A 13,218-nucleotide genomic window follows, 5' to 3' on the forward strand; every position below is an offset into this window, starting at 1 on the left:
TTAAGGACCTCTTGTAATCTGAGGTGAATCAAAGCCAACTTTAGCTTGGAGACCATGCTCGCCTCATCTATTAGGAGCATTTTCATTTGTTTCAAAACTCTGTGCAGCTCTATAGCAGCTTCTGCTGGAAGTTTTTAGTAGTCTAATTTGTTTTGGTGTTCTGCTGGAAGGAGTAGCAATCGATGTAAAGTAACACTATATATGTTGTAGGCAGCTAAACCTGTGGGGCAGTTACAACAGCTGAAAGCTTGTTGTTTGTCAATTGTTGGAGGAACTTGCTGATGATTTTTATCAAGGATGTTTTGCCTGAACCAGCTTGGCCACTTACATGCAGGAGTACAGGTTTATAGTTTTGACAAGTACAAGTTTTAGTTTCGTGCTGCAGACCATCTTCAATTTCTTTAGTTACTTCTAGCAAAATGCTACGCTGCTCATTATTCAGTTGTGATTTCAGTAGAGCAAAGTTTTCTTCAGATTGCTCATACGGACACATGGTGTTTTCTACTTCAGTCATGGCTAATTCTGCCTCATTTACTATGATTGGCTCTCCAAGTGGTTCTTAGCTTCCTGAAAAAGAAGGTTGACTGCTCTCAGGAGTGTCTACATTTAGTTGTACTTGAAGTTTTTCTTCTTGTTGGCGTTCATTGTCCAACATGTTTTTGTACTGTTTAAAGTTTATATCTTTTATTGTGCTTTGACTTGCATTGAAAGTATCTTCATAGGAGGCGTGTGTGTCCAATAAATCTTCTTCTTTTCTCCATGGTTTAACAAGTTGCAGTAGGGACATCTAGTAAAGTTCTCTATGTTGAGGAGTTTGTAATGATAGCTTCATATGATTAATCAGTCTGCGTTTGGTAAGTTTAACCAGGCTGCCATTACAACTTTTGACTATGTATTTACCTTTTTTTCTCATCTGGTTTAATATTATTTTTGTATGAGAACTTTCGGGCTATGTGGTATAGACACATGGTTTCCAAAGCAGTACTCCTGTTTGGGTAGTATGTGTCCAATACATTTTCTATGTCTTGGTATGATTTGATAACTCTTTTTCTGTGTGCAGCAGGACCAAGGCTTAGCCAGACTATGTTTTCAGATTTCCCATACAAGGCTGTGCCGGTTAAACGGTGTGCAGCTTCGTAGCAGCCACATTCTCTATGGGAGAGTATTTTTATGCCAAAGCTGTATCATTTTTGTAACAGTGTTTGGTCAGATGATATGTCATCCCAGAGGTCTTTTAGCTCTGTTTTCTCAGATTTGGTTAAGTAGGCTGTGACATATCGTGCAACTGCAGTGGAATTGTGTGCAGTTTACTGCACATCTATATTTGCATTCCACAGGAAGGCAATGATTGCATTGTAATCATTGATGTACTTTGATGCTTCATTTCTTTTTATGCAGTATGTGCTCTTAGACGATTTGCCTGTCACACTATGTCTACCAGACGGCATTAAGCTGTTTACTTATCCTTTTGCTGAAACTGGTCTAGGGAAACCAAAGCAGCATTTGGTGTAGTATTTGCCTTTGTTTTTATGTTTGCGCCGACAATACTTGCCACACTTGTGTCTTTGAAACTGCAAAATTAGTGCATGTAGGTCACTATGTGCGCTTTCCGAAGGGATTTCACAAGGGAGATATTTGTGAATGAACTTCAAAACTGTGGCATTACTGTACTGGCCAAATTTAGGAGCATCATTAATCCACAAAAGCATGTGGATGTGTGGTGCTCCTCTGGATTAATATTATTTTCTCCAAAAGAAGTTTTGCACTTCTCTGAGGGGATTAATTATTTTGATTACAGTTGAAGTGCAGCATGGCAACAAAGCGCTGGTGGAAGTACCTTGACGAATTTAAAGGGTCAAGAGAGCAGAGTTCTCCTGGTGTTTTCATGTCTAGCCCTGCTTTGTTTTCATTTGCTATGCATAGGAAATCGTCTTCCCATGCATGCATACTCTGCACAACTTAAAGTGACAAACAATGTGGGTGGGCCAAGGTTGAGTAGCATACATCACACATCGGCGTGACGTTGCAACCAGTATTCCTTATTACCATGCATGTTTACCAAGAGATTTGTAATACTTTACTTTAAAACTTGCTCTTGCACCTTTTGAAGTAGCTGCGTAGTAGACATGTTTAAAAAATTGGAACCTGTTTTCAATGTGTGTGCAACTCCGTAACATGGAGTTGCTAGTTCACTTTCAAAGAGGAGGTGGAATATGTATTCAACGTTTTGTCTGAATCTGGGGTCTTCAGAATACATTCGTAAAGAGTGGTATTTTGATGCTGTTATTTGTGTGCATCGTTCATCATACCTTCCACCATTTCCAGTAGGAAAGAGTAGAGGAAAGGCTTGTGCTTCTGCACTTTTTTCCCATATGCTGATTGGAGATCCTTTGGCTTGCCGCATTTGATATGTTTCTAGTGCATAATTTATGGTGTCTTCAGTGCAGTGGGTTAATTGTATACTGGTCTAAAATATTGAAGGCTGTAGTAGGACCTAGAAGTTCAAATTGGCCAGTTGATGAGAAATCCTGAATTATTTCTCTACGATTTTCTTCAATTTGTATTTCTTTGTAGTATTCATTGTTCTCTTTAAGATATTGCAGGGCTTCTCTAACTTTGTTTAAGTCTACTAATTGCTGCCACATTATTTTGTCTTTTGTAGGTACACCATTCACCAGCATAATCAAAGATTGATCTATTGGCTGTTGCACTCCCAGAGTGTCTACATTTTCTTTAAGATCTAATGGCAACAAACTACTTTGCCACAAATGCCTTTCAGTAATTCAGAAGGAGGCAACTTGGCTGTTTTCGGTTGAAGGCATATTATTGCTTGAAATTGGTGCACTGTTTGGACTACAATACTCTAATCCAAATTAAGCTGTTGGAGTGGTTTTGGCAATGGGAATATTTCCAAGTTATTAGTGATAGCCCGTGAAGGCATTTGGTTGTTGTCAAGTTTTCCATTGCAGTATGTGCAATGTATTGAGGGGTTAGTCATTTCTTATTTGTTTTCTACTATAAGATAGAGAGCTAATTGGAACCATTGGGATTCCTCACTGTCTTCTATTTTGTATGTTATATCTACAGTTTTGGTGCTCTTTGTATAAAATGTTCTACGACAACAAACACAAGCTTGGTTTGGTACTTCAGCAGATGTGCTTTTAAACTTGGCTATTTCTTGGTTCTACGTGTGTAATGGAAGGTTGGCATCTGCAAGGTTGTCACTACTCTCTTCTAAAGTTACTGGATTTTGTAAGTGCTCTTCACTTCCAAAAAATTTGCTTTGAATGTGGTCTATTTCCTCCAGCAGTTCTTTGGCTGTACCATGTAGGAGAATGTGATTTAAATGCTCCAGTGCTAAAGCAGGACTTTTTGCATAGTACAGTCTCTGTACGAGATTTCGTATAGTAGAATGGTGTGTTGCTAACATTTTGATGTGGTGGAAGGTACTTTTGCAAGCAGGCCCGGAAATGCAGGCTAATTAATGTCCTCGTAGTCCTTTGTATTTGCGCACTGGACAGGAGTCCATGGTTTGTAATATTTTTATTTTAAATTTGGCTTTGAGAATTGAAGGATTGTTTTCGTACATTACACATCAAGGTGCACGGCCATTTGTAGACGGGACGGATTGGTTCGGTGGAATGGAGAGTTGATTGTAAGTTTGTTGAGGATATTCTTGCAATAAGAGTTTCTTCTACCATAATGGTACTGTCTACCTTTTCATGCCCTCGGCCACTGCTATGTATGGCAAAGGGTTTGTTTGCTCTTGTTTGTATGCCTCGTCATTGAAATATGGGTCTGTGCTGGTTGTGTGAATCCACTCACCTGCATAGAAGTTTGCTAAGGTATCTATGCTGATATTGTGTATGTTGCAAAGTACATTTTGTAGTTTACTAATTAATTTTGTTAGTGGTTTCATTCTGTTTAAAATTAATATAAATAATTTCCTTTTGAGGAGCATTGCACTTTCTATGAGACCTTCCAGGATCATTTTTCTGCAGTAAGTTTTAAGGGTGCAGCGTGATTTTTCCCCTGTTTGTATAAGGTTCTGAAGGATTCTATGTTGGAACATTTTTTGTAAAATGAATTTTTTGGAATGCTTACTTGTGGCTATGTTAACGTTGGTAGATGTAGTGTAAGCACTACTGGTAGTTGCATTCTTCCTAATACGTTTAGTTTTAATTTTACATTTTGGAAGAGAAGTCACACTTTTTTCCCAGCTACCTGTTTCCATTTTGCTCAGTAGCTGTTTTGTTTGAACTTTTTGTACTAAGTCTGCTAGAGGTGGATGCCTATTTTGCATGGTTTGAGTTGTACCTGCTCTATTTCTGCATTGTTTTCTACGGAGTTGCTTTTTGGTAGGCATTGTTTTGTGTCAATTGGAGAAAAAAGAAAAGTGTGGATTTGGAAGTTGTGCAATGTATTGTACTGTGCATGAGTGTCTGAATATGAGGGTAGGTATACATAGAGGAGTGTGATTGTTACTTTTGGTTGGGAATGTTGTACTGGTATGTGTGTGTGTATTTCTGTGGGAAAGGTTTGCTTCAGTATGTATGACAGTGTAATGTGCTTGAAGAAGTAAGGACATTACAATGTTTTTATACAACTAGTGGGTATTAACATACTGGTGTTCTGATGACAATAGAAAAGTGGACCTAGCAAGGTACAATTAATAAGGGTGAAGTGAGTCCTGTGGGGTTGGATAACATTTTCTAGGCTACAGTACAGTAACACTGCACTGACTGGGTAACAGGCAGAACACTACAACAGTACTGCATTTAGTTTGATGGATGTGAAGAGTAGGTTTCTTCTGGGTTTCATCTTCCAGCAGAGATGTCACTGGCTTTTAGGAGGTGGTTTTTCACTGCAATTGCAAAAGAAGGAAGTTATTGGGTATGTGTGTTAATGGTTCAGTAATAGCAGTAGGAGAACACATTGTTTTAGTTTGTAGGAGGGTTTGTTGGCAGAAAGAGTTAGTCTGTGTGTGAAATTGTACAGCACTGCATACAAGTGGGAACTTGGGAGTATTAGCATTGTTGGTATGGGGGCCAGGTCTGCAGTGATAACTGTGTCTTATGAGGCTGCACTTTTGAAGTGTGTGAGATGTTTTGCACTACTTGTTTTGGAAATGGATTAGTGGAAGTCATAGGAGAGAGAGAAAAAAGGCAGAAAGATGTAGAGAGTGGAAAGGAGAATGTTACAGTGTGTGGAATTGTGTTAACTTTCTCACACATAGATTGCTGCTACATCAGTGTAGAAACTATTTTCTGTTGTTTCATTTATTTATCCAAATTTACAGATAGCGCTGTTTCCAATGTACACATGGATTTCTTTGCTTTCCTCCCAATGGTGCATTTTGTCATTTGTGCAATGCATGTACTTGCAGTGCTTTCCCAACATACATGCAGTTTCCCTTTTTTGTGTGCAAACTGGTCATTTCACATAGGATCTGGCATTTGATGTGCTGTGTAAATGTTCTAAATGTGGTTTTTTATTTTATAAAAAAACAGGCAGTGGTGCTGAAATTGAAATATTTGGTTTGCAGCTGTTATGCTAGTGGGCAGTACAAGAAAACTGTGAAAGCAAACAGCATTGTAAGTAACTGTCAGTTAATGTGAGGAGATGGTACAAATGACAGTATGATTGTTGAGTAGCTTATGCAGGTTAAGTGGCGGGCGCCCTGTTCACATGCATGCAATCTATGTACTTGCAATGATTTGGTAACATACATGCAGTTTTTATTTTTTGTGTGCATTGCAAAACATATGCATACCTGTAGTTTGTGTTGATGGATGTAGATGTGGATGAATCTGGAAGTAGAAATCTTGGAGAGTTTTACAATACTTTTGGATGCAGGTGCTTGGGAATCATAGGAGTGTTGAACAGTGCATCTGCAGTGTGGTACTGAGTTGATAGAGTTAGATGTAGATATCTTGGATGTGACTGGTGGATGGTTGTGGGATTCCTTACCAGTAGCCAATGAGAGAGTGCTGCAAAGTGTGAAGTGGAAAGGGAAGAAGGACCGCCCCTGAGATACGAAATCTGTGAACACTGCAGTAGTTCGCAACTCACACATGCTTCATCCAGGGCTTCTCAGCATGCCTGGCATGGAAATGGGACTGTGGGGATTAGCCAATCAGGTGTTAAGGGTGTGATTTATAGGAAGGGAGGGTAATACTTTTTTCATTGCTTTTTTGGTTGTGTAGTGAAGATGGCTGGAGTTATTGTATGGATAGTGGGAGATTCCTTTGTATTTGATCTGGAAAGGTATGAAAAGGCAAGAGGGGTTTCTGCAGATCTTGGTTTTCCAGGCCTGGAGGCTTTATGTTACAGAGCTCCTGGATGCAATTTGCAGACACTGCTTGCTCTTTGCAGAAACATGGCTACTTTTGGTAGTCCTGATGTTTTGGTGGTGCACTGTGGAGGAGAGCATTTGGGCTACATCAGTGCCCCAAGTTTGGTTCCTGTATTGAAGTTGTTGGTGGAAGAACTAATGCAGCTTTTCCATACTGCCAAGGTGTTTTTTTCTAAAATACTACCAAGAGCACAATGGAACAACCCGAATGTCTTTAATCCCCAGCCAAATGTTGGAAGGTGCCTTGTTAATAGAGGCCAAGGTGTTTTTTTCTAAAATACTACCAAGAGCACAATGGAACAACCCGAATGTCTTTAATCCCCAGCCAAATGTTGGAAGGTGCCTTGTTAATAGAGGCATGAGTATAGTTTTGAAATGTGCCGAGATGTCTGTTTTCTCCAACAACAACATTGGGCCCCATTCCGAGTATGGAGGCAGCCACGCTACTTTTAGCAGCATGGCTACCCCCATACCCGGTACCGGGTCTGGGATCCTGGAATGGAGAAATACCGGGCCATTCCGACCTTGGAGGGCCCGGTATTTCCCCATTCCAGGACCCCAGACCCGGTACATCCCCATTTCCATTTGAGCCCCCATAGGGCTCAATGGGAATGGGAAGGATGCTAACACCGGGCCTGTTAATGACGGGCCCTTTGTTAGCATACTGGTCTGCTCGTGGGACCCACTAAGGATGCCTGGTTTTAACAGATTTCCTTAGCGGGCCCCGCAAGCAGACCTCGTAATGAGGCAGTAGAGGGTTAACAGGGCTGGCACCTCTACCGGTGCCGTTGACCCTCTACCGCCAGGGTCATAATGACCCCCCCATTGACTCCCTTAGTGTGCACTATTTTACTGCAGATGGAAATGCTGGGTTTTTTTCAGAATCTAAGGGATGCTTTACAGAGGTTGATGTAAGGCAGTAAGGAGGAAAAGAAGAGGGCAAAAAAAATAAAAAAAAATAAAAGTTGTTAGTTTACATGCAACTTTTAAAAAAAGGCTCTTATTGGAGCCACCACTAAAGAGAAATTCTTCTACCCTGGTTAAAATTTCTTTCCCCAACCCGGTCAATTGGAAGTCGGCGGATCGCACTGGCCACATCCAGGGCGTTTGAGGATGGCAGGCATGGAAATGGGACTGTGGAGGCCAGGGGATTGGTCAATAAGGTTTCCTGGGTGTGGTGTGAAAGGAGAAACTGTGGCAGGAGGTCTGTTTGCTGAGAGGAGTGCAGATGGCTATGGCTATGGCTGTGTCTTTCAGGACGCAGAGTGTGTGGATTTTGGGGGACTTGTTGATACATTGGTTGCAGGTGTATGCAGAGCACTGTGGAGTGGCTGCACATCTTGGATTCCCTCATGTGGATGTGAACTTGGATGGAGTGTGCGGCATGAAGTGGCTGGATTTGCTTCCCCTTTGCACCACTTTGGTGATGCAGCATCATCCAGCCATTTTTATTGTTCATTGTGGAGGAAACAGTTTAGGCCATGTTAGTGGAATCTCTCTGCAGTTTGCAATGAAGGAGGCACTTGGGAAAGTCATGGACATGTTTCCAAACTCTCAAGCCATTTATTTGCGTGTTGCCCAGATGTGGCTGCGCTCTTCATCATTTGGTCCGCAAATGGAGAAAGCCAGATGCAATGTCAATAAGGCTGTTTGTGCATTTTTGTGAGATGTTGGTATGTCTTCCTTCCCCAATAAAAACCTTACATTTCATAGCACCAGCATTTTCGGCAGACATGACATCCATCTTACTGATGCTGGCAATCACCTTTTTTTGCGCAACATCCCAAATGCTTTGCATCCGTTCTTACAAGCATAACAAACATGTGTGCAGTAGGTGTTGGCCACTTCAAAACTTCCAAGAACAAAAAAAACCAAAAAGGCTCTTTTCAGAGTCACCACTTTCTCCCGGAAAGGAATGCAATGGTTTACATGCTGCCACACCCTGCATGCTTTGGAAGTCCGTGGACCTCCGCGCTGTCCGCTGACTTTGCAGAATGCATGGGGCCTGCACCATTTTATTGCCACTTCCATTTTTAAACATTGAAAGTTGGCTCTGAAAAGAGCCTTTTTTTATTCTTGTGATTTGTGAATTTTTGGGGATTTTTTAAACACGACACACAAGGGAGGGAATGGTAGGGAGGGTAGGGAAGGGGCACCAACCACAGGCATAAGAAAAGGCAGATGGAGAGAGGAAGATGTTGGGTGTGTCTCATTGAGGTAGGGGGCACTTTCCTTCGTTGTCCCAGACCGCAGCCTTGAAACCACTCTGGAACTGCTCACCCCTGCAGAGTACTGCATCGCAGTACACACACAAAACAGTGACCTTTGAAAGGTAAAGATCTACTGTGGTGTGCATGGCCTGCAAGGCTGTTTGAGGAATCCCCTGCCCCACAGGAGTGTCCCTTGTGGTGACAGGAGCAGATGTCGAGGATGCTGCAGTAGAACTCAACCTACTGCCCTGTTCGAAGGGGACGAGCCTCGAATCTGCTGCTTTGTGGCTGGATCTCAGTTGTCGCTGCATGGAGGTAGTCCCATAACTGTGCAGCCCAGGTTTGCTGCGACTGAGTGGCACTCATCATTGCACTAAACCTTGGCTGCACTAGCCTTGGGCTTACCACCAACAGTGGTAAAAATGATCCACACCCAAGACACACGTCGGCAGCTGCTAGTGGGGACTTCCACTACCTCATTCTCTTCTTCCTCTTCTTCCTCCTCTGCATCATCATGCATGTTCCCCTCTTCAGGCTCTTGGGAAGGTGGTGTTGGTGTTGGTCGGGGTGGGAGTGGTGCTGAGGCAGATGCAGCAGATGCAACAGCATTGGATGCCATTATTCAGGTAATCCAGCAGCCCAGCAATGCAGCAATCCAGCAGTTTGAAGCAGTACTGCAGAAATCCAGCAATGTGAAATAGAGAAGCAGCAATCCAGCAATCTGTCAGAGTGCTCTGTTGAGGAAATACAAAAACAGAATGCTTGTTCCCGGAGGATAGCTCAGCGGCAACATGCGCGCCTTGGAAACAAGACAACACCCAGCAAGACAGGCTCGATCCCCGGGTGTGCGCTTAGAAACCTCTTGGTGTTTAAGCGCGTTATAAATACACAACTAAGACAAAAGAAAATCTGTAACAGCGCCTCGATGCCCGCGGGCTGTGTGAGTGCTTTAAAAATGCAAATAAAGAAAAGAATGAGGAGTAGCACTGGGGTGTGGCCTTTTATAGGGGTGCTTGGGAGCACTCTGCGAACAATTGCACGCTCCGCGGACACTTGGAACCCCAAACTGGGCTCAAAAAAAAGTTCCAAAAAGTGTCCAGATCACCAGGGGCATGCTCTAGGACCTCTGCAAGGGTGAAGGTTCACAGTAAAACACCTTGGATTGGGCCAAAAAGCATTTTTTTGCTGTTCGGGTACTCAGACCCTGTTCCCGAAAAAAGGGCCGACGCTCAGCATGGGTGCAGCCACATGGTGACGTCGCAAACATTCGGGAAAAGGACGGCTGTCCATAGGACACCTATTGCGTGTTATCCATTGTGTGCATGCGCATACGGACAGGGTTGGGGTCCCCGAACTAATTAAAAGTGTGTCATACGTGCAGCAGACAGTTCCAAACAGGTGTGCTGTTCGTAGGACCCAGGGGATGTGATGCACATGCGACCAGGTGTCTGCCAGACATGGGTGGGGCCCCCTTACTAATTAAAGTATGTCACCGCTTTGCGGACATGCCAGATATGTTCGTTGTTCGTAGGACCCGGGGAAAGTGAAGCGCATGCCCCCAAGTGTCTGTCAGACAGGCCTGGGGTCCCCAAACTAATTAAAAGTATGCCACAACTTTGCAGACATGCCGGACAGATGTGTTGTCTGTAGGACACAGGGAATGTGAGGCGCGTACACCCAGGTGTCCCCAGGACAGAGGTGGGGTCCCCGAACTAATTAAAGATACATCACAGCTTTGCGGACATGCAGACAGGCGCAGAGTCCTACAGACACCTCCATTATGAATACGGACTTCCCGGACAGGCACAGTGTCCGTAGGACACCTCAATTTTGATTAATTGCGGACATCCCGGACCAAACCAGCGCTCCACGGACTCCTAACGGGGCTTTTAAAAAAGAAAACACACAAACACAGCAACAGTATACAAATAGAACTTTATTTACACACATAAATACACACAATTTGGAAAGGGAAGGGGTAGCAGAAATGAAAACATATACAGGGGAATTGGGGTTTTCCACAGGTTGGTCATCAGGGGAGGACGGGATTGAGGTCTCATCATAACGTCTTTGCTTACAGGGAATTTGTGGGGATGGTTAGCTGGGGCAGGGGGAAAGGGTACAGGTGCAGATGGGGCAGTGGTATTTAATATTGTCCATTATATGTCTCTGCACAAATTCTTTTAAGTCGCCAAAACTGCTCATCAATTGGTCCATTTTTGCTTGCATGCTCACAAGTTTATTTTGCACACTGTTAGTTTGGTTTTCTATGTGCCATGCACTTGTGCTGTCACTGGGCTGCCTGGCCAATACTGGGGAACTCTACCGTGACCCCTCCTCACCTCTTTCTTCCGAAGAGTTGGTTGGGGTTTCTGTTGCCTCTTTTCTTCGGAACTTCTTTTCTCCTTGGCGCTTCTGGGTCTTCACCTTCCTTTCACGCAAATAAGGACGAGCTCCACCAGAGGCCACTTTGGCAGGAGGAAAACCCCTGGCCAAAGGGGACCCCAGGGAGCCAGCCACTGGAGCAGGGAAAAAGCTCCAAAAAACCCTGCTGTTAAGTGTCCGATGATTCACGAATGATGATCCTCTTGGTACAGCAAATTGTTCTGATTGTGGAGCAGGACGATTCTGACAGTTTCAGACTGATGAGTTCTAACAGCGGGTTTAAGTCGAAATGACCGAAAAAAAAAGGTTGAAACGACCAAAAGTTCTAAAAATGCTACCACCAAAGGATCGAACACCAAAAGTTCGATCCTCTGGTGGTAGCATTAAAAAAAATGGGGGCTGCAGGGGTGTCCCCCGCATTGCCCCGCTCACTATACTTTATGGTATGGTGAGCGGGGGCTGCGGGGGACACCCCTGCAGCCATTCGTGGAAAAAAAAACGGGTGCTGCGTGGGTGTCCCCCTCATTGCCCCGCTCACTATACTTTATGGTATAGTGAGCGGGGGCTGCGGGGGACACCCCTGCAGCCGTCTGTGGAAAAAAAAAAAACAGGGGCTGCGAGGGTGTCCCCCGCATTGCCCCGCTCACTATACTTTATGGTATAGCGAGCGGGGGCTGCGGGGGACACCCCCGCAGCCATCCATTTAAAAAAGAAAAAAGAAAAGGACCCTGCAGTGCCAGTTCCCAATCACAGAAGTGAAAGGGAACTGGCGCTGCAGGAACCAGCGTGAAGGTGAAGGTAAGTGGGGTTTGTGTATGTTGGTGGTGTGGGTGGGAGTGTGCTGAGGGTATGGGTGGGGGGTGTTATGGGTGTGTTGTGTGTGTGTGTGTGCGTGTGTGTGTGTGTGTGTGTGAATGTGTGTTTTGGCAAATTATCGGGGCTGAAAGTCCAAAAACAAAGTGTTCGAACTTTTGGTAATTCGAACATTTCGTTTTCAGTTATTTCAGCCTCAATAATTTCCCCTTCGGTCAAATCACTGGGATTCCTAACAGCAGAGGCTGGGTAGCAGATTCAAGGGCTTGGGCAGACCGTAGGGATGCGGACTGAGCAAGGAGAATCTCAGGTAAAAGACCGTAAATGAAGGATATATTGAAAAGAAAACACCAGAACGGCTGCAGAAAGTGTGGAAGCACCAGAAAGGTGAGAACAGTCACATACGGTGAAATGAACACCTTTCCGAAGAAAAAATACAGCAAGAAGAGGTTAGCAGAAGAGCCGATTAAAGTAAAGAGAGAGAGTGTACCTTTTAGTGCAGGTACCAGCCGAGGCGGGGCTCGGGTGAAATGGAAGCCCCACGAACGAGTGGCGGGAGGAGGAGACCGGAGACCTGTAAGGCAGGAGAAAGACAAAGGCAAGGCAGGAACAATAGGGGAAAAGTTCAAAAATACACAAACTCTCAGGAGCAAGAGAGAACAGCTAGGAGAGCTGCAGCAGGGACCAGGAAGTACGATACAACGCACCGAGCCGTGGCTACGGTGTGTTGGTATAGCAACCCTACAATGCGGCGGCCATGTTGGGAGAGGACTAGACTGCGTGCAGGCTTTTCCAAATAGTTGTTCCCAAAACCTGATTTGGGACATGTGATACAATGCATTCTCCATGTGTACCACAACTGCCAGGGCTGCCGCATGACAGCTGCTTCTGGGCCATTCCCTTCATTTCCCGTATGTACTGTTAAAGAAAAACATATGTCTCAGGTACATGTGAAGCAATATGCATTCATTCTCTTACTTTTCAAACTGTACTGTGTACCATTGGAGTTACTGGCCCTCATTATGACCCTGACATTAAGGGGTTAACGGCACTGTAAAAGGTGTCGGCGCCGTTAAACCCTTAACGCCTGATTACTAGGTCCCTTTGCGGCTTCTGACCTTAACGGCTGGTCTGGACCAGCCATTAAAGTAGGGACCCGCAAAGGTACTTTTGAGGTAATTACGGTACCGCAATTTGCAGTACCGTAATTACCGCCTTCCCCAGTCCCATTGAGCCCTATGGGGCAAAAATGGGAATGGGGAAGGGCCAATGGTAAATGGGTAATTACCGCCCCGCCAACCTTGGAATGGGGTGGTAATTCCGCATTTACCATAGGTGGAATCGGTAAGTTACCAGCGTTAACCATGGTGCTATTAGCGCCATTGGTTAACGCCGGAGTCGTAATGAGGGCCACTGTCTTCACTCATTTCATCACGAGGGAAATTCTCCTCAAGC

At 44.3% G+C, this 13,218-nt stretch overlaps 1 long non-coding RNA gene across 2 annotated transcripts in view; it reads left to right on the forward strand.

Moving 5' to 3' along the window:
* The window catches only part of LOC138526848 (uncharacterized), a 216,684-nt gene that overhangs the window by 112,654 nt on the left and 90,812 nt on the right, over positions 1–13,218 (forward strand). The window lies entirely within an intron of this gene.

The sequence above is a fragment of the Ambystoma mexicanum genome, chromosome 14 (assembly GCF_040938575.1).
Source record: "Ambystoma mexicanum isolate Mex_15411 chromosome 14, UKY_AmexF1_1, whole genome shotgun sequence".
Taxonomy (NCBI): Eukaryota; Metazoa; Chordata; class Amphibia; order Caudata; family Ambystomatidae; genus Ambystoma; species Ambystoma mexicanum.